The sequence below is a fragment of the Callospermophilus lateralis genome, chromosome 12, assembly GCF_048772815.1.
Source record: "Callospermophilus lateralis isolate mCalLat2 chromosome 12, mCalLat2.hap1, whole genome shotgun sequence".
Classification (NCBI taxonomy): domain Eukaryota; kingdom Metazoa; phylum Chordata; class Mammalia; order Rodentia; family Sciuridae; genus Callospermophilus; species Callospermophilus lateralis.
Window position 1 is genome coordinate 45,657,440 of NC_135316.1, and position 22,326 is coordinate 45,679,765.

At 37.3% G+C, this 22,326-nt stretch overlaps 1 pseudogene; it reads left to right on the forward strand.

Moving 5' to 3' along the window:
- Positions 1 to 1,912: 1,912 nt before the first annotated feature.
- On the forward strand, positions 1,913 to 5,701 carry LOC143411385 (small ribosomal subunit protein eS4, X isoform-like; annotated as a pseudogene).
- Positions 5,702 to 22,326: the final 16,625 nt, after the last annotated feature.

Consider the following 22,326-nt stretch of genomic DNA (forward strand, 5'->3'; position numbering starts at 1 on the left):
TTTGAAAGTCATCTCCATCCTGTCACTCATTGGTGATATGAACTTGGGCAAGTTGCTTAATCACTATAAATCTTGGTCTCCTCCAATGGGGATAATAATATCAATGGCAAAATAATAATGTCTATTTTGTAGGTTTGTTATGAGAAATAAAGTTCATAAAAGCAAATGAAATACTTCACAGAATACCCAAATAAGTAATAAATACTGAGTTCCTTTTTCCCAGGGTACTCCTGAGTATTGGTCCTAAGATGGTCTTTGACAACTGTTTTTTTTCTTCTTCTTTCAGTTAATGGATATATTTTAAAAGTCTTTTTAGATATACATAATAGTAGAGTATATTTTGACGTATTATACATACATGAGGTATAACTTCCCATTCTTGTGGTTGTACATGATGTGGAGTTATACTGGTTGTGTATTCATATATGAACATGGGAAAGTTATGTTGGATTCATTCTACTGTCTTTCCTGACAAAATCTTACATTAGGACCCTCATCCTCATGGATAGAATGGACATCTTGTCCTGTTTCTAGTATTTATCTCACCTTTCATATTTGTTTTCCCATCTGTAACATGAATATAATAGTAGTCCCTAATTCACATTGATGATTAAAGTCAACTAAGATAATGTAGGTAAAGAACTGAGTACAAAAAAACATGCCTAATGCATAGTTAATATTAAGTTGGCAACAATTAAGTTGTTTTTTATTAGTATTTGAGTCTGTGTTTGGGAAAGAACTTGTACACCTGGATTTCTGAGGCTTTCCACACTCACTTTACTTTTATTTTATTAAATTTAAAAATTAAGTTATTTTATAATTTATTTTAATTTTTAGTAACTATTTTTTTTTTCTTAATTCAGTAGGAACCTATTTCATCACTGCACAAAATCTCGGAATATTCTGTTTCCTCTTAGCTAACCGCATCCCTGGACATACTGGGAGTCACAGGAGGTAAGTTGTTTCATGACAGCTGTACACGCTCGCCTAGCATTAGTGGTGTTATGGCTTGGATCTAGAATTCCCCCTATCCCACAAAGACTCATGTGTTAAAGGGTTGGTCACCAGCTGACTGAACTATTGGGAAGTGACAAAAATTTTAGAAGATGGGACCATGTCTAGCTGGAGCAAGGCGTCCATTTGGGTGATGTCATTGAAGGCCATGTCATGTCCCTGGCCCCTTCCTCTCTCTCTGCTTCTTGACCATCATGAGGTGAACAGCTTTTCCCAGCCATGTGCTACCCACCATGATGTTCTGCCTCTCAAAGATCCAAAGCAACAGGGCTGAGTGACCATGGACTAAAGTCTCTGAAGCAATGAGTCCAAATATATCGTTCTTCTTTTAAGTTGATTTATCTCCAGCATTTTGTCAGTGATAGAAAGCTAACATTTTGTATGCAGCCTCATAAGAAATATCACCAAGAATCATATATTACCCCATAACTGATTGTCTTCAGAGCAAGCATACACTTGGATAACTAAGTATACATTTTCTACTTTGGGACTGTAGTTTTTAAGTTTAAGTTTTTTTTTTTTTTTTTTTTTTTAAGTTTTTAAAAAAGCTTTTTAAGTCAGATTCAGAGAGAGACGAATGTGATCAGGGAGAACGGATCTATATGGTCTGCCATTGTCCTGGTTTATTTCTAGCATGATTGCACACTAAGCAATGGTGATGCTGCCAGCAGCTACCATTTATTAAGCATCAGGCACTTCCCGTGCACCAGCTCATTTGTTCCAGAGAGCAACTCTGAGAAGTCTGTATTGGTTTCCTCTCTTAGCCACGAGAAAACTAGATCCAGATTAAACAGCTTGCCCACGTTCACAAAATTCAAACTAATCTCAATATGCCTTAAAAGTTGTTTAAACTACAATGCGGTAGTTAGAACAGATTTAAGCAAATAAATAACGAACAATGCCAGGTGCAGTGGCACATGCCAGTCGTCCCCGAAGCTCAGGAGACTGACAGGAGGATCACTAGTTCAAAGCCAGCCTCAGCAACTGTGAGGCACTAAGCAACTCAGGGAGACCCTGTCTCTAAGTAAAATACAAAATAGGGGTGGGGATGCGGCTCAGTGGCCAAGTGCCTCTGAGTTCAATCCCTGGTACACGGCCTCCCCCCAAAAAAAAGAATAAAAAATTTTTCAACAATAATCTTTACTGAAGGGAAATAAATATTCTAGGAACTTTTCTAGCTAAAGCATACTTTTCTCAACCTCTAAGCCTTATTCCAACCCATACAGATATTTTAAAATCTAATCCAGCTGGGCACAGTGACTCATGACTGTAATCCCAGCAGGTGGGGAGGCTGAGGCAGGAGGATTGCAAGTTAAAGCCAGCCTAACAACTTAGGCCCTAAGCAGCATGTGAAACCATGTCTCAAAATAAAAAATAAAAAGGGCTGGGGAATGTGGCTCAGTGGTTAAGAACCCCTGAGTTCAATCTCTAGTACCCACCTCAAAAAAAAAAAAAAAAAAAAAATTAAAAAAAAAGAAAAAGAAAAAAAGAAAGGAAAGAAAAAAACTAATCTAGTAAGCCAGAGCAGTTCATAAAACTTTGACCTCATTAAATTGTCAGGTAGATGAAGCTTATAATAAACAAACAGACAAGAGCAACCAAAAATTGCACACAAAGAGCTTTGGAAACATCTGAATACAAATCGCTTTCTAAATGTAGGATGCTCTTCTCATTGATTGTACAAGAAAACAAAACCTTAGACCTTCCTAGCAGAGCAGTAATAATGAAGGAAAGCCCTTATGCTCAGAATGATTAAAGCATTTAACACACAGAATGAGCACTGGGGAGAAAAGCTCGTCTTCATTTTTCTCAGTGTTGTGACACACAACGAATATAATCTCCCTCAGGTTTTGCTAAACATCCAAGCTCTTTGCTTTTCACTATTTTATTCATTTGAATTCACCTTGGATTTACTAAAGAGAGAGATAAAGAGAAAAAAAAAAGGCCTCACAATAAATGAGAAGGTGTAGTTAACAAGGTACTTTAGTGGTTCTTCATAAAATCCACGTGGTAGTAAAGCGACCATCACCCTACCCTCAAGTTACACTGTTTGGTGGCCAAGGGTTTTATGGGGTGAGAGGAAGTGAATTCATCATTAAAAGATAACTAATTAAAATTAAAGATGGAATAGGCCCTTCACCTTATGTTATGCCCACACAATATCTCACCGTTTTTGCATCACATTCAAAGCATTTTAGAAAAAAAGAAGAGAGTAACTTCAAAGCAGGCTACAGTATTTACCAGGATGATATGCCTTCAAGTAGTCGGTGGAAGTGGGTGGGAGGTGACCGGCTGAAGGGAAATCGACTCCTCTTGTTCTCTCCCCATTACACCTTAGATGTCATGGATGTCTTGGTATCTATCTACATTTTCAGTTTCAGCACTCTCAAGCGATACTAATGGCCTCGATGTACACCATGTACACACTTAGAACATTTTGCTGAAAATTATATTTGAAATTGCTTTCCTTTTAATAAAAATAAAGCATTACTATTTAGCAAATGTACCAAAGGGGAGAAAAATGACAATGTTTGCAGTTCTGTAATCAAATAAGCAATGTGTTCATCTAGGTTGTCAAAAGACAAGATTAGAACAGATTTAGCCATAGATTTCATTGGCTTTTATTCTGGATTTATGAATTGGAACAATCTCATTTCTATAAAATGGAAAGGGAGTTTCCACTGGTCAATGGCAGAACAGTGGGTTTTCTAAGGTGGCGACACGGAAACAGAATAATACAAAGAAGCTTGTTGGTTAATGCCCAGTTAGTTCATGTTAATCTTTTAATATAAAGGTTAAAGCAGAGGTTTTACTATAAAGGTTAAATACAAAGGTTAAAGCATAATTAATTCCTAATTATACTGACTGTGGTAGAGTGGAATCTCCTATTTTCAGGAAAAACTGGTCTGTTTGAGGATCCCTCTGCTTCCTTTAAATTTGGTTATGTGGAGTTTTAACATGAATGATTTCATTTTGGTTTATTCTTTTCTTTTGGAGCCTGATAGAAGAGCTTAGCTAAAAAACAATGGCCTTCCGTAGTTTTTTCTTTTGCAATGTATCTCTAAAATAATAAAAGCAAAATTTTCCAAATATATGCCCATTTTTTTGCTTTTTCTTCCTTTTTTTTATCCTTCTTTTTCTTCTTTTGTATTGTACATTTTAAATTTTCCAGGTCAGGAACTATATCTGCCATTGTCATCATGGAGAACCCAGAATCTAGTACAGTGTCTGTACTACATGCTCAATGAACACTTTTGTTTTTTGCATAAATAAATATGTTAGGGACCTTCCATATCATTACATATCTTATAGCATCTTTTTGATGACGTGTAGCATTCCATACTATGAACGTATTGGGATTCATTTAGCTTTTTTTTTTTTTTTTGCTTACCTAGGCTATCATTGATTTTTTTACTATTGTAAATGAAAGGAAATATTCATGCAGCAAAATATTTTCTTAGAAATTCCCCTTGGCTCTTGGAATTGTTGGTACAATAAATAAGTAAAGAAGAAACACTATAATTGTCAAAAAAACCAGTAAACATATTTAAATATTTCACATTGGCATATATATGCGTGTGTGTATATGTGTGTATATATATGTGTGTGTGTGTGTGTGTGTGTGTGTGTGTATGTATATGTGTATATGTGTGTGTGCTTGTGCGTATGTGTGGGTATTTATTTCCACACTTTGTGACTTGTAGGTCTTTAAGGACAACAAGTATGAGAGAAAAATCTATTCCTTTATGAGACTTTTTTTTCTCAAGTATACATTTTATGAAAAAAGCTATATATCTCCAAATTTTCAAACTGTAAAGACTATTGGCATTATCCTCTTTTGATTGTCAAGAGTCAATAGTAACAAGTGCCAAAGATACTCTTTTTCTTCTTTCCTTACCTAGCGTAACCTTGGCTTGTGGTCCCAAGAAGCATTTGAAATAGGTAACAGCTTCAAAGTCATGGAAGTTGCATAAATGACTGACATATTTTGTTCCTTGAGTACCCGCCAGTCCCCACAAGCCTTAGCTTCTTAGAATGTCTTAGAATGTCTTCCTCTCATCATTTTTCTACGGATCAAACCTAAGAATGACCTGTCAGGAGATAAAGATCTGCATGCAGGAGTTCATTAAGATTGATAGCAAAGTCCAAACTGATATATGCACCCCCCCAACCTGGTTTCATGGATGTCTGCATGGACAAGACCTAAGAGAATTGCCTTCTGATCTAGTACAGCAAAGGGTCACTTTGTTGTTCATCATTGTTCATCATCTTATACCCAAGGAAGCTAAGCACAAGTTGTGCAAAGTGAGAAAGCTCTTGTAGGCACAGAAAGAATCTCTTGTGATCCAGGATGCTCACAACATTCACTTCCCTGATACCCTCCTCAAAGTGAATGACACCATTCAAATGGATTTGGAGCAAGACTTCTGATTTCAAATTTGACACGGGCAATCTGTGTATGATACCAGAGGTGCACGTAACTTGGGAAGAGAGAGACATCCTGGCTCTTTTGATAGGGTTCATGTGAAAGATGCCAGTGGAACAGCTTTGCTGCCCAGCTCTCCAACATTTTAATTGTTGGCAAAGTCAACAAAATATGGATTTCTCTTTTTAAGGAAAAAGAATTCATTTTACCATTGCTGAAGAAAGAGACAAGAGAGCAGTGGCCAAACAGAGTGGTGGGTGAGATGGTTTCTAGTTGACATGTTGGAGGTCTCTGTTCTTAGTTAAAAAAATATATATATAGATGGATTGAATAGATACTCTCTAGCCACTGAAAGCCAAACTCCTTTGTCAGGATAAATGAAATTTCAGGAGGCGAAAACATTTTGTTGAATGGTGATCAGTAACTCATCCCAAATCTCATTTAAGAAAGTAAATACAGCTGGAGCAATAATGCATGTCCTAGAGGTGTCAGGCGAGAAAAGATTTAACACCCCACAATAAACTATAAATAAACAAGATAATTCTGAAGAACCACTGCACATTCATTTGTGTCAAAGAAGGAATTTGGAAATAAGATAGCCACCAACCAGCAATTGTGGTGATAGTAACATTTCTGAATTCATTAGTGGAGAAAGAAAATTCATGATCAAGAAATAAAAATAAAGGAATTTTCCAATCATCTTTTGATTCTAAAAGATGATGTAACTCACCCTCTTGAATATGACCCTTTAAATGGTCATATTCAAGTGAATGTCGTATAATTCAAGCATTTCCTGAAGTCCATGAAAGCAACTCATTTAAGCTTTCAAGTTGCGTATAAAATGGCACTAAACAGTTTCATTTTTAAAAGCATGAAAAAGGAAAAAACCACTGAAGTTTAATAAAAAAAAATCTGTGATAGTGAATTAAGATAATGTCAAAAAAGGAAGGATCCTGTGGAGCTGAGAAAGCCAATCCTGATATGTGTTCAGAAACAGTAAGAACAAAGTCCTGAGAGAGATGTCCAATTATAAGGTCACCTGGGTACTTGCTAAAAAGTACCTTGAAAGAAGTTATATTGCAGGTACAGTGAAGCAGGGTCTCTAGGGAGTGGCTTCAGAAGCCTTAGTTTTATCAATCACCATGATTTTTATTTTTTTAATATCAAGGACATTGGAGACCCTTCATGGAAGAAGATTCCTGTGTGATATAGTGCAGCACTGAAGGATTGGGAAAGAGGCTTGGTTGTAAGGAAGAGGAGATTAAAAGGCCATTAGACATTACTGATTAAACCAAGGACCTTATTCAAAGTACCTAGCATAATATCTGGCACAATATAATATTAATGTCAGTGAAGAAGAATCACATTTGAATGCTACCATCAGATGTGCAAAGAAAGCATCTTCTTTATCTTCCTTCTGGAGGTGATAAAGGAGTAATCAGTAACCCTAAACCTAACCCAGTAAAACCCAGTACACCCAATATACTTTGTTAATTTAAATAATCTTAAGTGTCTCCCTCTCTCTCTCTCTTTTTAAATAACATCTAATTTTTGAGGATTTTTCTCTTTCTTCTTGTGCTTCTTCCCAGAGGAGCATCTGATTGGGAGAGAATGGCTCATTCCTGGGAAGAAGTCACATAAGAGACTTGGGGAGCTCCGAAAAGGTGTAGCTTAGATACACAGTGGGTTAGGGCTGGAACAGATTCAAGTGACAGACCAATGTCCTAATTTTACAGATGTTTAAGTCAATGCCCTGATGTGCTACATGTTCTGTATGAATTACTTTGCTCATGAGAGAAAGGCTTGGGACTTAGTCACACCCACAGAGGGTCTACTTTTTAATCCAGGGCAGATTCACAGTGCACCATCTTTAAAGGCAATTTCATCCCAAGAATTGCATTTAGATAGAACTTTAATTTATTGCTTTATTTTAAATTGTCATTATTAGTTATACTCTGACTTAGGTAAGTGTCTCCCAAAAGGTATATGTTAAAAAAGCTTTGTTTCCAGCTGGTGCCATTGGGAAGTGGTGGGACTTTTAGAAGGTGAGGGCCTACTTGGATTTCCTTAGGGAGGAAAGCGATTATAGGAGCCCAGTCTTTTTCTCTTTGGTTTCTGGATAATGAGTTAAGCAGTTCATTCTATAGAATCTCCCATCATCCTGTGCCATCCTCATCAGAGGCCCAAAGCAATGGGGCTGCCTGATCTTGGACTGGAATCTCCAGAACTGTGGGCCCAAATGATCTTTTTTTTTTTTTGAAGAAAAAGCATTTATTTTATATATATATATATGTTTTTTTAATTGGTTGTTCAAAACATTACAAAGCTCATGATATATCATCTTTTATACATTTGCCCCAATTGGGTTATGAACTCCCATTTTTACCCCAAATATAAATTGCAGAATCACATCGGTTACACACTCACGTTTTTACATAATGGCATATTAGTGACTGTTGTTCTGCTACCTTTCCTATACCCTACTATCCCCCCACCCCTCCCCTCCCATCTTCCCTCTCTACCTCAACTGCTGTTGTTCAATTCTCTCCCTTGTTCCCCCCCCCCTTTCCCCTCACAACCTCTTATATGTAATTTTGTGTAACATTGAGGGTCTCCTACCATTTCCATATGCTTTCCCTTCTCTCTCCCTTTCTCTCCCCCCACTCGTCTTTGTTTAATGTTAATCTTTTCCTCATGCTCTTCCACCCTGTTCTGTTCTTAGTTGCTCTCTTTATATAAAGAAGACATTTGGCATTTGTTTTTAAGGATTGGCTAGCTTCGCTTAGCATAATCTGTCCTAATGCCATCCATTTCCCTGCAAATTCTATGATTTTGTCATTTTTTAGTGCTGTGTAATACTCCATTGTGTATAGATGCCACATTTTTTTATCCATTCATCTATTGAAGGGCATCTAGGTTGGTTCCACAGTCTAGCTATTGTGAATTGTGCCGCTATGATCATTGATGTGGCAGTATCCCTATAGTACGCTCTTTTAAGATCCTCAGGGATTAGTTCAAGAAGGGCGATAGCTGGGTCAAATGGTGGATCCATTCCCAGCTTTCCCAGGAATCTCCATACTGCTTTCCATATTGGCCTCACCAATTTGCAGTCCAACCAGCAGTGTACAAGTGTACCCTTTTCCCCACATCCTCGCCAGCACTTATTGTTGTTTGACTTCATAATGGCTGCCAATCTTACTGGAGTGAGATGGTATCTTAGGGTGGTTTTGATTTGCATTTCTCTGACTGCTAGAGATGGTGAGCATTTTTTCATGTACTTATTGATTGATTGTATGTCCTCCTCTGTGAAGTGTCTGTTCAGGTCCTTGGCCCATTTGTTGATTGGGTTATTTGTTATCTTATTGTTTAATTTTTTGAGTTCTTTGTATATTCTGGATATTATGGCTTTATCTGAAGTGTGAGGGGTAAAAATTTGTTCCCAGGATGTAGGCTCTCTATTTAACTCTCTTATTGTTTCTCTTGCTGAGAAAAAACTTTTTAGTTTAAGTAAGTCCCATTTGTTGATTCTTGTTATTAACTCTTGGGCTATGGGCGTCCTATTAAGGAATTTTGAGCCCGACCCCACAGTATGTAGATCATAGCCAACTTTTTCTTCTATCAGACACAGTGTCTCTGATTTGATATCTAGCTCCTTGATCCATTTCAAGTTAACTTTTGTGCATGGCGAGAGAAAGGGATTCAGTTTCATTTTGTTGCAAATGGATTTCCAATTTTCCCAGCACCATTTGTTGAAGATGCTATCCTTCCTCCATTGCATGCTTTTAGCCCCTTTATCAAATATAAGAAAGTTGTACTTTTGTGGATTGGTTTCTGTGTCCTCTATTCTGTACCATTGGTCCACCTGCCTGTTTTGGTACCAGTACCACGCTGTTTTTGTTACTATTGCTTTGTAGTACAGTTTGAACTCTGGTATCGCTATACCTCCAGATTCACACTTCCTGCTTAGAATTGCTTTTGCTATTCTGGGTCTTTTGTTTTTCCATATGAATTTCATGATTGCTTTATCTATTTCTACAAGAAATGTCGTTGGGATTTTGATTGACATCGCATTAAACCTGTAGAGAACTTTGGGTAATATTGCCATTTTGATGATGTTAGTTCTGCCAATCCATGAACAGGGTACATTTTTTTCATCTTCTAAGATCTTCTTCTATCTCTCTCTTTAGGGTTCTGTAGTTTTCATTGTATACAATGAAATCTTTTACCTCTTTTGTTAGGTTGATTCCCAAGTATCTTATTTTCTTTGAGGATATTGTGAATGGAGTGATTTTCCTCATTTCCATTTCAGAAGTTTTGTTGCTGATATACAGGAATGTCTTTGATTTATGTGTGTTGATTTTATATCCTGCCACTTTGCTGAATTCATTTATTAACTCTAGCAGTTTCTTTGTATACCCTTTTGGGTCTGTTAAATATATTATCATGTCATCTGCAAATAGCGATAATTTAAGTTCTTCTTTTCCTATTTGTATGCCTTTAATTTCTTTTGTCTGTCTAATTGCTCTGGCTAGTATTTCAAGAACTAAATTGAATAGAAGTGGTGATAGAGGGCATGCCTGTCTTGTTCCAGATTTTAGAGAGAATTCCTTCAGTTTTTCTCCATTTAGGATGATGTTAGACTGAGGTTTAGCATATATAGCTTTTACCATGTTGAGGTAAGTTCCTGTTATCCCTAGTTTTTCTATGTTTTGAACATAAAGGGATGCTGTACTTTGTCGAATGCTTTTTCTGCATCTATCGAGATGATCATTTGGTTCTTGTCTTTAAGTCTATTGATGTGGTGGATTACATTTATTGATTTCCATATATTGAACCAGCCTTGCATCCTAGGGATGAATCCTACTTGATCATGATGCACAATTTTTTTGATATGCTTTTGTATTCGATTCGCCAGGATTTTATTTAGAATTTTTGCATCTAAGTTCATTAGAGATATTGGTCTATAGTTTTCTTTCTTTGAAGTGTCTTTGTTTGGTTTTGGGATCAGGGTTATGTTGGCCTCATAGAATGAATTTGGAAGAGCTACTTCTTTTTCTATTTCTTGAAATAGCTTGAAAAGTATTGGTATTAATTCTTCTTTGAAGGTTTTGTAGAACTCCACTGTATACCCATCCAGTCCAGGGCTTTTTTTGGTTGGTAGTTTTTTGATGGCTTCTTCTATTTCTTCCTTTGTTATTGGTCTGTTTAAATTGTGTGTTTCTTCCTGACTCAATCTGGGCAGATCGTATGACTTAAGAAATTTATCAATATCTTCACTATCTTCTATTTTATTGGAATATAGGGTTTCAAAATACTTTCTAATTATCTTTTGTATTTCTGTAGTGTCTGTTGTGATATTGCCTTTTTCATCCCGTATGTTAGTAATTTGAGTTCTCTCTTTTCTTCTCTTCGTTAGCATGGCTAAGGGCCTGTCTATCTTCTTTATTTTTTCAAAGAACCAACTTTTAGTTTTTTCAATTTTTTCAATGGATTTTTTTGTTTCAATTTTGTTGATTTCTGCTCTAATTTTAATTATTTCTTGTCTTCTACTACATCATTTGCTGTTGTTTTGCTCTTCCTTTTCTAGGTTTTTGAGGAGTAGTGTGAGTTCATTTATTTGTTGGTTTTTTCTTTTTTTGAGGAAAGAACTCCAAGAAATGAATTTCCCTCTTAAAACTGCTTTCATTGTGTCCCATAGATTCAGGTATGTTGTGTCTTTATTGTCATTTGTCTCTACGATTTTTTTATCTCCTCCTTTATGTCTTCTGTAACCCATTGATCATTCAGTAACATATTGTTCATTTTCCATGTGATGTAGGATTTTTCCTTCCTTCTTTTATCATTGATTTCCAGTTTCATTCCATTATGATCAGATATGGTGCATGGTATTATCTCCATGCCTTTATATTTACTAAGAGTTGCCCTATGGCATAATATATGGTCTATCTTTGAGTAGGATCCATGTGCTGCTGAGAAGAACGTGTATCCACTTGATGATGGTTGATATATTCTATATATGTTGGTTAAGTCTAGGTTATTAATTGTGCTATTGAATTCTATAGTTTCTTTATTCAGCTTTTGTCTAGAGGATCTGTCTAATGGCGAGAGCGGTGTGTTGAAGTCACCCATAATTATTGTGTTTTAGTCTATTTGACTCTTGAACTTGAGGAGAGTTTGTTTTATGAACGTAGCAGTACCATTGTTTGGTGCATACAAATTGATAATTGTTATGTCTTGTTGGTGGATGGTTCCTTTTAACAGTATATAATGTACTTCTTTATCCCTTTTGATTAACTTAGGTTTGAAGTTGATTTTATTTGATATGAGTATGGCCACTCCTGCTTGCTTCCGAGGGCCATGTGAGTGGTATGATTTTTCCCAACCTTTTATCTTCAGCCTGTGTATGTCTTTTCCTATCATATGAGTCTCCTGAAGGCTGCATATTGTTGGATTTGTTTTTTTGATCCAGTGTACTAGCCTATGTCTCTTGATTGGTGAGTTTAGGCCATTAACATTTAAGGTTACGATTGAAATATGATTTGTACTTCCAGTCATGTTTATTTATTTATTTATTTTAGTTTGGCTAGTTTTACTTTTTGGTTATTTTCCTCCCCCTTTACTGAGATACCTCCCGCTGTTGGTTTTGGGCACTATTTTTCAATTCCTCTTCTTGTAGTATTTTGCTCAAAATGCTTTGCAGTGCTGGTTTTCTGGCTGCGAATTCTTTTAGCTTTTGTTTATCATGGAAGATTTTAATTTCATTGTCAAATCTGAAGCTTAATTTTGCTGGATACAGTATTCTTGGTTGGAATCCATTATTTTTCAGCGTTTGAAATACATTATTCCAGGATCTTCTCGCTTTCAAAGTCTGTGATGAAAAATCAGTCGTTAACCTAATTGGTTTACCCGTGAATGTAATCTGCCTCCTTTCTCTCGTAGCTTTTAATATTCTCTCCTTGTTCTGTATGTTGGCTATCTTCATAATTATATGTCTTGGAGTTGGTCTATTACGGTTTTGAATGTTTGGGGTCCTGTAGGCTTACAGGACTTGGCAATCCATTCCATCTTTCATCTCTGGGAAGTTTTCTAGAATTATTTCATTTAATAGGTTGTCCATTCCTTTGGTTTGATTCTCTATGCCTTCTTCTATCCTGATGACTCTCAAATTTGTTTTTTTATGACATCCCATATCTCTTGAATAGATTGCTCGTGGGATTTAAGCATCTTTTCTGTGTTGACTATATTTTTTTCAAGTTGATAAACTTTGTCTTCATTGTCTGATGTTCTGTCTTCTACTTGATCTAGTCTATTTGTAAGATTCTCGTTTGAGTTTTTAATTTGGTTTATAGTGTCCTGCATATGTATGATTACTGTTTGATTTTTTTTAAGATCTCTATCTCCTGGTAAAGCTCGTTCTTTGCCATTTGAATTTGTTTGTTTAATTCATTTTCAAAATATACTTTTATTGCTTGGACTTGCTGTCTCATGTCTTCTCTAATATTCCTTTCCATCTGAGTTAGGTATGCCTTGAGTTCTTTCCCTATCCATGTTTCTGATGCTTCTAGGTCCTCCTGTAGATTTAAGTTGTCCTGCATTGTTTGTACTCCTTTTTTCCCTTGTTTTTTCATGACGTTCACGTTACTTTCTAGCTCTATTTGATTGCTGTGTTTCTGCTCTCTTCTATAGATTTGTTTTGGTTTTGTATATCCCTGTTGTCTCTCCTTTGTGTTGGTAGACTATGCCTGGTAAAGTGGATTCTGCTGGGAAGGAATTCCATTGGCTGAGCTCCAGTGACGTCACCTCTCTGCTATGGCGGGCCCCAGGCTCCTTGCCGGGGTGTACGAATGGTGGGGTGGGACTGGACTGTCTCTGGTTGGTTTCAGCTCCCGGTCACCGGAGGGCGGGCTGTCTCCAGCCGCCCAGTCGTGCTGGCAGCCGGCGGGCGATCGGTTGCCGGCAGGCAGTTGTTCTCCAGCCGCCCAGTCATGCGGGCAGCAGGTGGGCTGTCTTCGCGGGCGTGCGGTCTCCAGCCACCCGGTCGCGAGGGCCTGGCCTCTAACCCCCTGGTTTCTCCTGCTAGCCCTGGTTTCTCCTGCTAGACCAGATTTCCCCTGAGTGATGCCTCTCGGCAGTTCAAACTGTACTCTGGGCCTGCCGTTTGTTGGGTGTGGATGGTGGCTATTGGGAACCCCAGCACTCTATTGTTTTGATTTTTTTCGCTTGCCCCTCCCCCAGCGCTGGCAAGACAGGTTTTGTTTTTGCCGCTGATGGGAGGGGGAGTTGAAGGTCAGGTGTCTCTAGTTTTCCCCGAGTCTTTATGCAGGCTTGCTCTGATAATCCCTCCCCCAGAAAGCCTAGGAGAGATTTTATGCGAATTCCCCCGCTGTATGGGAGATGAGCTGAGTAACACGCACCTGTTTTATTGTTGCAATCTGTCAGAGAGTGGCGGTGGTTACTTCAGCTCTCCAAGATGGTGGCCGCTGGTTTCCTTGGTGGAGTTTCCATTGTGGGGGATAGAACTGTACCGCTTCCTTCCCCGTTTGAAATCCCAAGCTCAGCCCGGGGCTCAGTGCGGGCTCAGCCGGTAGGATTCCACAGAATCTGCAGCAACATTTCTCTCTGCTTGCTGGCCGCTTCTTGGCAGCACCCCGCCGTCTGTAGCCGTGGGGCGGGCACACACCTGTTTTCTTAGCCCAAATAATCTTTTTCTCCTGATACATTATTTATCTTAGGTGTTTTGTTATAGTAATGAGAAACTGACTAACACAAGCAACATTAGCTTCTATAATAGATAACTTCTGAAACAGCCTAATATGAATGTTAAGTCCTTTCTGTTTTATGTTTTTGCCATCCTGCAGGGGAAGGGTTCCCTCATTTTTCTAAGTTCATGGCACTCTTATCCCTGTAATTTTTTCACAGTAGTCCTAAGCCACAAAAATACCTATTAGTTCTGTTGATGGAATAGATCAGCTCTAAAATGTAATAAGTGTCTTATGTTCTGACAACAAAGTAGCTGTTTAGAAAAAAATATACGCAAATCAGAAGTGAAATATTTTTATTATTACTACAAGAATAATGTACCAATTGGAAAGAGTGTGTCCATTGAGTACTACACAGCTTCTCAAACCTTGAGATCAGATTGGATACCACCCAACTTCATTTCCTGTTCTGTATTGATTTTTACATTTCACTTTCTCTTTTTCAGCAACCACAGTGTTAAGAAATTCTGGAAAGAAATGTAATGTAATGTTGGAACTGAGGATTACCTTGAGCTAGTACTGTATGTAATATAGTTTGTCACTGACTTCCAATGGTTGGATTTAGGAATTTTTGACTTTATGATTATGGAAAGGTGATACACCTTCAGTCATACTTCCTATTTTGAGTTTCGATCTTTTCCCTGGTTAGTGTTAGCTCTTGTGGTACTGGGTAGTGGAGGGAACCTGAAACTCCCAGTCATTCCAGTGATCCAGAGGGTGAGCCACCATCCTCCACACTGTGCTGTGTCGCTAAGCCACCTTATTTGGAAGGTTAGATGTACTCAATGCATTCTTGACGTACAACATTTTCAACTTGTGATGGCTTTATAGGGACGTAATCGCACTGAAAGTCTAACAGCATCTGTATTTGATAGAAGTAGTGTTTCCCTGGAAAATACACAATATCTCAGGATAACACTGTGAATTTGCTGCAGTCCCTTGGGGTGCCCAACATACTCTTTAGGAACTTTAGTTCTTAAGCTTGGAGTTGTTGCTCTCCAGCTGAGAGATGTGGAAAATGAGAAATGAGAGTCATCTATGGGAGATGTCTACGTGTGGAAGTGGCACACTTCACTTTGGCTTCTTGTTCCTTTGCTGTGCCTGGTTTGCTTCCTCGGAGACATGTTTTGATGTGGTAGGAACTTGGAGTGTGCTCCCGCTTTCCACCGAAAATGTGACATCACACCTTATGGGGCTCTATGGATGACTGTTCACCTAAAACCCAAGAGGTTAACAGAGACCCTGAAAGTCTATGCCATAGACATAGCAGGAATGAACTGTGGACCACTCCTCTGAAGACTGTGTTTGAATAGCCAGGCTGCACGCCTGTCAACGACTTCTCAGAAGGCCAAAACTCTGGCTGCAACGGGGCCACACCTTGTTAGCCTTTCAGCTGCCCTTCAAAGCCTTGTCCTCCACACCAGTGCCAACCTCCAGTGTCAAGGGACCTTGTGTGTCCTCTAGTATCTATGCTGCGTTGATCACACCAGTCTCCCCTGAGAACCACACTTATAAATATATATCTCAAACTTTAATTAGACTTTACTCTCCTCAGAGGCCTGCTTTTAACCTAATTGAGCAACTAGATTTAATAATTTAGAACTCACTCATGACGTGGTTAACGTACCTCATCAGTGGAATGTATTCCCTGTGAGGTTTGTTCTCATTATTCTCCTCCTCTTTATGCATTTGTGAATCAAAAAGGGGGAAATGAACGCTGTGGCACTGAGTCATGTGATTTGTCAACTCATACTGTGATCATCTCTTCCATGGAAGTGACCTCCGCCACTCAGCAATCCAAACTGCAGAGACTGAGAAACGTGGCCCAGCTCCATGCCTGCCAAAAGATGAAAGATTTTGAACCAAGAATGGTCTCCACTACTCTGATCTTAATTCTTGGCATTGAATCTTTTCCAACACGATTGTGTCCAATGACCAAAATGAGATAGAAGAAGCAATTTGCAATCAACAGTTTAAAATTCTAAAAACATCTAAGACAAATATTTTCTATCTTCAAGTGTTGATGAAAGTGTTGGTTTGGACCGGGGTTTCTCAACCTTGCCACTACTGTTGTGTTGGTCCAGATATTCCTTTGCTGTGAGTGCCATCCTGTGCCTTGTAGGGTGTCTGGCTGTATTCCAGCATTTACCGACCAGATGCCAGCAGCATGCCTCTGCAGTTGTAACAACCCAGTCATCTCTGAACATTGCCAAATATTCCCTGGGGGATGAGAGGAAGCAAAATTTACAGGGGCAAATATGATCAGAAGGATGGAAAGAAGTTGTGAGTTGCTTCCCTACTGGAGAATTCCCAGTTATATATGCAATTTAAATTTCTCACTGTACTTCTCATTGTATCTAAACTCTTTTCAAATAGCCTTTTGATTGCATATTAGTGAGCCCCACTTTGGATCAAAGTATTCATTTTCTACCTTCAGGAAAAGAGGCTGCTGGTGGCTCATAGTAGAGTTCCGCCCTGGTACCTGCCTTCTACCCAGAGGGGCTGGGCTGCTTTTCTTAGGGCACACCTCTGCTTCAGGGGACAGCCCTCATCCAATGGACTACGGGTGTGGGAGGAAGGGTGGGATAAGGCCCATACCCCACCACAACTGGGACCACTCTGAGCACTTCAACTTTCCCCTCCACACGTCTCCTCATCCCTGACTTCTTGATAGATGTTGCTCCCTGGAGAAATTCCAATAAGCTCCCTGCATGAAAATCTGTCTCTAAGTCTATTTTTAGAGAGCACAACCTACAATTCACACCTTCAGCATTTTAACTTAACACAAATACTAGTGTTGCTTCCTCTATCTTTTGATGTTGTGAGAATGCCTTTTCTTGATTCCAGTTCTCCTTAGCAGAGTTCCCCCATCCTTTATGCATTACCCATATTTATAAGTTTGTGTTTCGGTTTATTTAAATGGAGTGAAAACCTAAATACAGAATTCAAAGCTGAGTGCAGAGAGTGTTTAGATTCTTCAACTGTTTTACAATTTTGTCGCCACACCTACTTTAAGAGCAATTTTAGTTCCAGACTCACTTTCACTATTTATCTTCGGAGGATTCAACTCTGTTAGAGAAAGGATTTTCTTTTAGAGAATCATATTATTTGTTTAAATACTGTTTAATTCAATTAGAAATGATAATTATATATAAAACTTGCATAAATAGGCTGAGAATAAACACACTTAAGAGTAAACCCACCTAATGAGCAAAAAGTTAATCCATAGTATTGGGTAAGTAGAGATTTCAGAGTGTTTAGACCTATGCAGATAGAAGAATCATGAGAATTCAGGGCTTGGTCCTTGTCTAACCAGTGCCCAATTGGTCAGAAATGCAAAACAGGACTACACCTCTTCAGGAGACCCAATATCATCCAGGTCCATTATTACAGAAAAGGGAACTCAGATGTAGAGAGAGAATTGGTCTTGAGTACAACCAATATTAGAAATTAGGTTTCTTACTCTTAATCAAAACTATTTCTTCTACACTATAGACACAGACTAGATAGATCAATTAGGAATTATAATTTATTTGCAAATCTTAGACTTCAGGTTATTTGAAAGTACCATTAAAAAAAGAATGTCTGTTGCTTATTGGAATGTATGGAAGATTGTGTGTACTGGTACGTCTTTAGCATTCAGAACTGTGAACCACGTTTCTGATGCTCCAATCAAACGAAAATTAACTAACTCTGAGGTAATGAGGATATAGGTAAACTAGTCCACATATGTAGTTATGAAAACAGATCTTACCATCAAATAGCAGGCATTTTGGTTTGGGTCCCATTATCATAGTATAATGAATGCTGTGGGTTTTTTTTTTTTTTTTTTTTTTTTTGAGAGAGAGAGAGAGAGAGAGAGAGAGAGAGAGAGAGAGAGAACTTTTAATATTTATTTATTTATTTATTCATTTAGTTTTCAGTGGACACAACATCTTGTATGTGGTGCTGAGGATTGAACCCGGGGCGCACGCACGCCAGGCGAGCGCACTACCTCTTGAGCCAAATCCCCAGCCCGATGAATGCCTGTTCTATGCAAAACTTCCTGAGAAATTATTGAGGAAAAATAATCAAGCTGTTCTTTCTCTTTTGTTTTTATTTTTTGAAAATAAATTAGAGAAAACACTTTTCTTCCTTCTTCTCATTGGAAAAGACAGGAAAGAGAAATTTCCAATAATTTTTTTTAGTCTACATATTGTAAAATTTCCAATCTGGAGTAATTATTCCCTGTATTATAAAAGTATTAAGTCTGTACTCTGCTTAACTTAAAAAATTGTGATTTCTTTTTAGATATTTACTACATACAGTATAGCTTTTTGAGTTTTTGAGTTGTTTGCAAAAATGTTCCACACAGTTTGTTGCATAAAATTAGACTGTATCTTTCTTCTATTCCATGAGTTATGTGTGTGTGTGTGTGTGTGTGTGTATTCATTATTCAATTACATATATTACATATATGCATGTATTTATGTATATATACACACACAAGAATACTAATGTTTAGACACCATAAACCTCCATTTGGGAGGAAGTAAATTTTATATCATTTGACACTGAACTGAGGGCAAGTCAATTATTTAAAATAAATTAATGTTCTAGATAGTAAATGCATAGGTAATTAATGATAACTCACCCTGCTATTTCTTTGTGCCAAAGTTTCAGCATTTAGGTAGTTTTAAATTTTGAACTATTACTCAAGGTGCTGGTGTGAATTCATTTGAACATCTCTTTCAATACTCATATTTCTCTTGGTATAAAACCTAGGAGCTAGACTTGCTGGGTCACAGGTAATACACATTTAGTTTTAGTAGTTACTCCCAACTGATTTCCCATAGACATTATATCAATTTAAGCTATAATAGCAAATTGTCCATTGCTGTATACCCTCACCCACTTAGTCTCTTTCTTATGAGGTATACTGGTACATGCATAATTATATATCATCATAGTTTTAATTTGCATTTCCGTTATGGTTAATGAATGAATGCTTTTATATCATATTTTACCCATTTAAAAATGCTATTTTAAGAAGTGTCTATTCAAATTTTTACTCATTCTTCTATTTCTTTGTTTATTTTTGTCTTATTAATTTGTGGAAACTCTTCATGTATTTTCTGTCTGAGTCCCTTATTAGATATATTTATTGTAAATATTTTCTTTCATTCTTTGGGTAGGCAGTCCTTTTTTGTAATCAACCCTGGTGCTATTGGATTGATCAGTGGTCAATCAATTCTGAAAGGAAGGAAAGAACACTGACTTTCATGACAATAGCGTGAGTTGAATTCCTGAACCATTATTGTATAATTTGGTTGCAAGTCTGCTAAGCTTGAAGAATCTCTTTTCTCATTTTATACGATTAACAATACTACTTACAAAGTGTTGTGAGGGTTAAATGAGACATTGCATATAACAGGGCCTACCAGGGTGTCTAGGACACGCTAGATGCTTAACAAATTTTATAGAATGGAGGGCAATAAAATATTTTTTGACTTAATTTCATCTTGGGTATTTGATAGTAGCTACAGGCTTAAAATTTCTCAGTGACAAGTTCAGTGTAACTGTAGAACCTCCCTGAGGCCTGCCTTATCTGCCATTCTTTCTTAACTACTATTGTATTTTTGTGTGGGGAGGTAAAATGTGTTAGATTTTATAAAAGAATAAAATACATATTTAAGTAAGAATGTTTCCCTAAATGACAAAGAACACATATTTTTAAGAGAAATAAATTGTGTGTGTGTTCAATGGGAACTAGTTAAGTATCTTCCAAATCTTTTTTACATTGGAAATTTTCCTTGGGTTTTCATGGATACTTTACAGGCTAAACACATCTGAACTTTTATTTTAAATGCATGTGTTCTGCTTACATGTTAGTGACATTTATTTCTAGTTACAAGAAAAATTGGAATTCAGGCCTGTCTGAGGTGATGTGCCTATCCTGGATGGGCCAGATGGCAGTGCCACTCGCCTCATCATGATCTCAGCCAAACACCTGAGTGCATATCCAAAGAACAACTGGGCAAATACCATTCCTGGATGTGAGAATTTTCTAATCAGATGATAAAGTGGAAATTCATTATTAATTTATATTTCTTTAAAATTCATCACTCAGCATTTCTATGGTAGCTGTAGATGTTATTCATTCCTACCTGAGCTCAATAGCTTGAAATTATAGGCAGAGGACCTCCATGCAATTAGATGTAAAATACAAAAAGAATTGACAAAAAATATTTTTTTCTTATCAGAAGTACTATATTAATTACTCTCTACTTTAAAAAGGTAAATTTGTTCAGATGAAAAGATACAGAATTGTTCCTTTTGCTTTCTAATAAGTGTCTACCATAACTGAACACTCTGAGGAATTATAAAAGTTGGTGTTCTTTCAAGCGATAAAATAGTTTCAAAAATCTCCTACTTCCATTCCACTTACAGATCTTTGTTTTCTCCTCTGAGGAATTCATGCAGAAGAATTGGGAAAATGCCAGGAGTACAACACTTGCTTTTACAACCTGTTACTATATAATTAAAATGGTTCCAAGTGGCCTGTTGACTTCCAAGGTTTCATGGGTTAGTGTGGTTTGTGAAAACTTAAGAGGGATCCCATAAAACCCTATTTGGGACAACATCCTGTTTTTCAATGATATTGTCCTTTGAGGAATTATGGAAGAATTACTCCTTTATTGTTAGTTTTCTGAAGTGCAAAAAGGACCTTATATTGACCAACAGCCAGGCATGCTGTTTATAGTCAATTATTTGAGACAATTTGTTAATTAGTTCTGGAAATCCCACTGCAAAATCCTTTCCCCATCCTCGACAGATCTGCTCCAGATATTTGCAAGTTTTTAACATTTATGTTTGGTGATCTCTTGAATTTTTAAATTTGGATACCACCTATTGATTTCAAATGGAAAAATAACTTAACTTTCTTAGACATTATAAAGTTAAAAACTAAAATCTAGACACTAAATCAATTTAACAAATGAAGTTGGACAGAATCAAAGGGTGTTAAATGTCCGGCTATGTTAGTGGATTTTGTTAACTATAATATCTGGTTTGAAAAAATCTCTTGAATGGATTGCTTTGAAGGGAAAAAGTCTAGGGAAGTTGCTCTAACTAAATTTGGAAGTTCTTAAGAGATACAAAGAAATATTGAGATGGAGGGCACTGGGCTTTCCTGGATCTCCCAGGAGTACAGGATCTACTAAATCTCTGATTTGAGAATTGGGAGGAAGAAGGGAGGACTGGTTTTATGAGTTTTATTCTCAGACATAGAAGCTGTGGGTGGAAATCCAATGGGGATCTTGCTTATCATGTCTGCAGTCAATCCATGGACCAGGTATGATTCCCTAAGGTTGTAATTTCCCTGGCTATGTTAGTCATCTTATGTATTTCCTGGGAGGACTGGCAGTAAAATCATTGAAATGTAAAAGTCTGAATGTGTTAGTCTTCGGAAGCAGTGATGAAAGAAGTTATTTACTTTTTATTCAGAACAACTTCTAGCAATAAAATAATGTACCAGCCACCAAAGGGCTGCGACACAAAGGAGAAATGAGGTCTCTGAAGTGGCCTGGATCTTCCCCACTGAATGTCCATGAACTTTCCCCCTATTCCAAGTGATTTAAATTTCACTTGAAGATATTTTAAAAATGTCACACTGGAGTTCCTATAATCCAGAACGCATAAAAATGTTCATAGCACTTACATTTTAACAGCAGCACTCTTGTCATGATAACAGTGGCACCAGTGTTGGAAGTAATGTTCAGATATAGGTTTTTGTATAAATAGGCTATAAGAAGACAACTGTGATATCATCTCTATAATCAATAACAAATAAAAGGCCAAATCCTGGCACTGATGTCAAGATCCACTAATAACAGTGGCATGTATTTCCTACCTTTATAGAGTGATCCACATTTTTGTTATGCAAATTTTCTAACAAACACAGAAGTATAGAGAATAGTATAATGAACTGTAATATACCTGTCACCTATGTAATTAGAATTTTTCCCACTGATTTATCTATCTCTTGTTTTAAGCTAAAATATTTTAAAGCACATCTTAGGCCTCATTATCAAAGATTTTAAAATTTCCAATATGTTTTTAATTTCACTTATCATCATATTGATCTCA